This window comes from Ovis canadensis, chromosome X (genome assembly GCF_042477335.2).
Source record: "Ovis canadensis isolate MfBH-ARS-UI-01 breed Bighorn chromosome X, ARS-UI_OviCan_v2, whole genome shotgun sequence".
In the NCBI taxonomy this organism is placed as follows: domain Eukaryota; kingdom Metazoa; phylum Chordata; class Mammalia; order Artiodactyla; family Bovidae; genus Ovis; species Ovis canadensis.
In genome coordinates, this window is record NC_091727.1 from 57,607,423 (window position 1) to 57,613,283 (window position 5,861).

Sequence of the window (5,861 nt, forward strand, 5' to 3'; positions counted from 1 at the left end):
ACACAGCTTAAACATGAAAGCACAGAGTTGTCAGGCAACTTGCCTAATCACCAAGCTGAGATATGAAAGCACAGAGAAGTTAGGTAATCAGCCAAAGATCACACAGCTCCTAAGTGGAAGCACAGAGAAGTTATGCAACTTGCTTAAGATCACACAGCTCATACGTGGAAGAAAGAGAAACAGGCAACTTGACCAAAATAACAAAGCTCAGAAGTGGAAGCAAAGAGAGATCAGACAACATGCCAAAGATCACACAGCTCAAATGTGGAAGCATCGGGAATTCAGGCAATGTGCATAAGATCACACAGTTTAGAAGTGGAAGCACAGAGAGGTCAGGCAGTTGGCCTAAGATCACACAGCATAGAGGTGGAAAAACTGAGAGGTCTGGCAACTTGCCTAAGATTGAACAGATCAGAATTGGAACCACAGAAATACCAGACAATGTGCCTAAGACCACACAGCTCCTAAAGGGGAGCACAGAGAGGTCAGGCATCTTGTCTACAATCACACTGCTCTCATGTTAAGACCAGAGAAGTTGGAAACTTGCCGAAGATGACCGAGCTCAGAAGTGGAGGCACAGAGAGGTTAGGCAAGTTTGCCTATGATCACACAGCTCCTAGGTGGAAAAACAGAGTTTCTTCAACTTACCTATGATCACATAGATCGGAAGTGGAAGCACAGAGAAGTCAGTCAACTTGCATAAGATCACACAAAGCTAAGATATAAAAGCACAGAGATGTTACTCCACTTGACTAAGATCACAGAGCTCAGAAGTGGAACCACAGAGAACTTAGACAACTTGCCTAAGATCACACAGCTTAAACATGAAAGCACAGAATTGTCAGGCAACTTGCCTAATCACCAAGCTGAGATATGGAAGCACAGTGAGTTTATGCAACTTGCCAAAGATCACAACTCATAAGCAGAACAGAGAAGTCAGGCAACTTGAATAACATCACACAGCTCCTAAGTGGAAGCACATAGATGTCAGAGAACTTGTCTATGATCATACAGCTCCTATATGAAATCACAGATGTGTTACTCAACTGACTAAGATCAGAGAGCTCAGAAGTGGAGACAGAGAGGTTAGTCAACTTGCCTACGATCACACAGCTCAGACGTGGAAGCACAGGGAGGTCAGGCAACTTGCCCAAGATCAGATAGCTCAGACATGGAAGCACAGAGAGATCAGCTCACTTGCCTAAGATGACACAACTCAGAGGTGGAAGCACAGAGGGAATAGGCAACTTCTGTAATATCACAGAGCTTAGAAGTGGAAGCACGGAAAGGTCAGGCAACTTGGGTCTGATCACACAGCTCTTAATCGGAAGCACAGAGATGACAGGCAACTTGCTTACGATCACAGAGCTCAAAAATGGAAGCACAAAGAGGTTAAGCAACTTGCCTAAGATGACAGAGCTCAGAAATGGAAGCACAGAGAGGTTAGGCAACTTGCCTTAGATCACTCAGCTCTTATATGGAAAAACAGAGAGGTTCTGCAACTTGCCTATGATCACACGGATCATAAGTGGAAGCTCAGGATGGTCAGGCAACTTTTCTAAAATCATATGGCTCAGTAGTGAAGCATAGGGGCATCAGACAACTTGTCTAAGATTACACAGCTCAGAAGTGGAAGCACAGAGTAGTCAGCAAGTTTCCTAAGATCACATAGCGCAGATATGAAAATACCAAGATGTTTCACCTCTTGTCTACCAATCACAGAGCTCAGAAGTGGAAGCACAGAGAGATAGGCAACTTGCCTATGATCACACAGCTAAGAAGTGAAAGCACAGAGATGTCAGGCAACTTTCATAAGATCACACAACATAGATGTGGAAAAAACAAGGCATCAGGTAACTTGCCTAAGATCACAGACCTCAGAAGTGGAAGCACAGAGTGTTTTAACAACTTGCCTAAGATCACTCACCTCTTAAGTGGGAGGGCAGAAAGGTCAGGCAACTTGCCTAAGATCAAACAGCTCATAAGTGGAAGCCCAGAGATGTCAGGCACTTTGACTAAGATCACACAAGCAGATATGGAAGCACAGAGAGGTTAGAATGCTTGTCCACGATGGGTGCAGTCGTACAAATGACAGAATGATCTCTGTTGTTTTCAAGGCAAACCATTCAATATGACAGTAATCCACATCTATGCCCCAACAATAATGCCAAAAAAGCTGAAGTTGAACAGTTCTATGATGACCTACAAGACCTTCTAGAACTAACACCAAAAAAAGATGTCCTTTTCATCATAGGGAACTGGAGTACAAAAGTAGGAAGTCAAGAAATACCTTGAGTAACAGGCAAGTTTGGCCTTGAAGTACAAAATGAAGCAGGGCAAAGGCTAACAGATTTTTGCCAAGAGAATGCACTGGTCATAGCAAACACCCTCTTCCAACAACACAAGAGATGACTCTACCGATGGACATCACCAGATGGTCAATAGAGAAATCAGATTCATTATGTTCTTTGCATCCGAAGATGGAGAAGCTCTATACAGTCAGCAGAAACAAGACTGGGAGCTGACTATGGCTCAGATCATGAACTCCATGCTTCCAAATTTAGACATAAATTGAAGAAAGTAGGGGAAACCACTAGACCATTCAGGTATGACCTAAATCAAATCTCGTACGATTATATAGTGGAAGTGAGAAATAGATTCAAGGGATTAGATCTGATAGACAGAGTACCTGAAGAACTATGGATGGAGGTTCATGACATTGTATAAGAGGCAGTGATCAAGACCATCCCCAAGAAAAAGAAGTGCAAAAAGGCAAAATGGTTGTCTGAGGAGGCCTTACGAATAGCTTAGGAAAGAAGAGAAGTGAAAGGCAAAAGAGAAAAGGAAAGAAATAACCATCTGAATGCAGAGTTCCAAAGAATAGCAAGGAGAGATAAAGCTGTCCTCAGTGATCAATGCAAAGATATAGAGGAAAACAATTGAATGGGAAAGACTAAAGATCTCTTCAAGAAAATTAGAGATACCAAGGGAACATTTCATGCAAAGATGGGCACAATAAAGGACAGAAACGGTATGGACCTAACAGAAGCAGAGGATATTAAGAAGAGGTGGAAAGAATACACAGAAGAACTATACAAAAAAAGATCTTCATGACCCAGATAACTCACCTCTGAGCCAGATCCCTGTGATCTCTGTGATCACTCATGGAGAGCCAGACATCATGGAATGTGAAGTCAAGTGGGACTTAGGAAACATCACTATGAACAAAGCTAGTGGAAGTGATGGAATTCCAGTTGAGCTATTTCAAATCCAAAAGATGATTCTGTGAAAGTGCTGCACTCAATATGCCAGCAAATTTGAAAAACTCAGCAGTGGCCACAGGACTGGAAAAGGTTAGTTTTCATTTCAATCCCGAAGAAAGGCAATGCCAAAGAAAGTTCAAACTACTGAACAATTGCATTCATCTCACACGCTAGCAAAGTAATGCTCAAAATTTTTCAAGCTAGGCTTCAAAAGTGCATGAACCGAGGACTTCCAGATGTTCAAGCTGGATTTACAAAAGGCAGAGGAACCAGACACAGCTGTGACTCACTGCATGTGGGCTAAGTGTCTTCAGTCATGTCAGACTCTTTGCAACACTATGGACTGTAGCCTGCCTGGCTCCTTTGTCCATGGGGATTCTCCAGGCAACAATACTGGAGTGGGTTGCCATTTACTTCTCCAGAGGATCTTCCTGATCCAGGGATCGAAACCCTGTCTCTTAAGTCTCCTGCATTGGCAGGCGGGTTCTTTACCACTAGCGCCACCTGGGAAGCCCCAGAAGTGAAAGGGATAATCCACCAGGCTCCTCTGTCCATGGAATTCTCCAGACAAGAATACTGGAGTGGGTTGCCATTCACTTCTCCAGAGGATCTTATGATCCAGGGATCAAACCTGGGTCTACCTGGGTCACAGGCTTATTCTTTACCTTCTGAGCTACCAGGGATGTCCCTTCCGAATGGACTCCGCCCTTTCAGGCCTTTTAGCCCTGCAGGTTCCCATCCCTCAGTAGCCTCTAGACCCCCCCCATCTTCAGACCCCACTCTCCCCTGCTCTTTAAGTTCTCACCCCTTTGAATGCCTTAATTGCCCGGACATCCCACCCTCCTCTCCCAACCTAAGGACCTATCTCATGGTCTCCGTGTCTGGAAGGCTGTTGGAGCCGTGTGGTGGTCGGATGGTTCATGGTGAAGTCCAGAGCCTTGTGCTCTGGCTCCTAGGGCTGCTGGCTGGGCCAGGCGGGACCAGTACTGGACTTGGTAGCAGAGGACTGAGCTTAGAACTGAGGCTCGGGGCTTCGGCTGAGTTGTAGAAAGGTACTGCGTGGTGGTACGGGCCTCGTGGAAGCCTAGCGTCTGTTCTGTCACCAGGCTCCCAGTTGGGGCTGGAGCTTCCGGTGTCCGTGTCGTTCAGGTCTCCGGAGCTGGAGGGGGTTGGGGCCTGGGCGAGTCCTCAGATCCCGCCCCCTGACCTGACCGCCTGCTTCTCTTCGCAAAATAAGGGAATGTGGAATCCGACTGCGGGTGGTTTCTACCGAGAGGGACTGCAGAAATGCAGAGAAGGCAAGGGTGAAACAGATGGAGTGAGAGAAACAGGAATTGAGGGACATACACCTAGTGACACAGAGACATTAATGGAGACATAGAGATGGAGGCAGAAAGAGACATACAAGAAGGTGTGTGAGGGTCAGAAATGCAGGTGGGAAGACCCTTAGGATCAAATGGAGTCCAAGGCGGCAGAGAAACCGAGGTGGGAGTGTAGAGTTCTGAGCTGGGTTGAGGGGCTGAACCAACAGAGGGCTGTCAGGCCAGGCTTCCCCAGGCCGCCTGCCCACTTACACTGTAGCTGAGCAGCCTCAGAGAGGCAGAGAGGTGCCCTAACTGCATCCTTTTTCTTCCTCTCTCTCATTTCTAATTTAATCCCATCTGTTTCCAATAAGGATCACAGTGGCTCTCCCACAGGTTCTTCCTTCCTATCTTCCTCCCTGCCTGAGACCCATTTCTGCCTCTATCTGTCTTGATCCGTCTCTCAACCCTCATTTCTCTGCTTTGATTTCTCTGGTTGGTGGCTCTCACCCTCCCTGAGTCCTGGGGTTTGCCATCCCTCTGTCCGCTTGTGGTGGGAAAGGGAAATATTTGATGGATGGAGTTAGAGACGTGGACATAATCAGGGAAGAACCATGGGGTCCAGCCGTGACGGTGGAGTAGGGGAATCCCTGTGTCCACTTCCTCAGGCAGAGACCCTGAGAGGCTAGGGAAAGAGAGATGGGCAAATCAAAGACAGACAGCGAAGAAAAGATAGGGAGAGGCACATAGATACCAAGCGAAAGAGAAGCCCAGTTTACAGAGCCATTGAAGGAGAGATGGAGATGCAGAGGAGATTCCAAGAAAGAGAGAAAAAACAAGTAGTACATGTTAAAAAAAAAAGGAAAAGAGGAAGTGAAAGTGAGGAGATAGAGATTGGGAGAGACAGAGACAGCAGAAAAGAAAAGAGAGAAACTGAGGGGCAGAGAAAGAACAAGACAGAGAAGTGGAATGAGAGCCTAGAGAGTGAGAGAAAAGGAAGACAGGAGAATTGGGTGCACCCTTACCCAGAGTCTGGGAGTTGCCTGGTCTGAGTATTCTCATTTCCTCTGTTCTTTTAGTGGTCATTGGAAAATGTGGCCTGGATGGGCAGGACAGCCCTATGAGCTCTACCCCCACTGGTCCCAGGGCCCAGAGGTGGGTGGGAGAGCTGCTTTCCCCAGGGATACACCTTCAGAGATCTGTGCTCAGATGTTGGAACCTGGGGACCATCTCAAGAAGCCCATTTAGGGCCAATTTAGGGAGCTGACTAATGGGGCCCGTTTCCAGGTGAACTGTA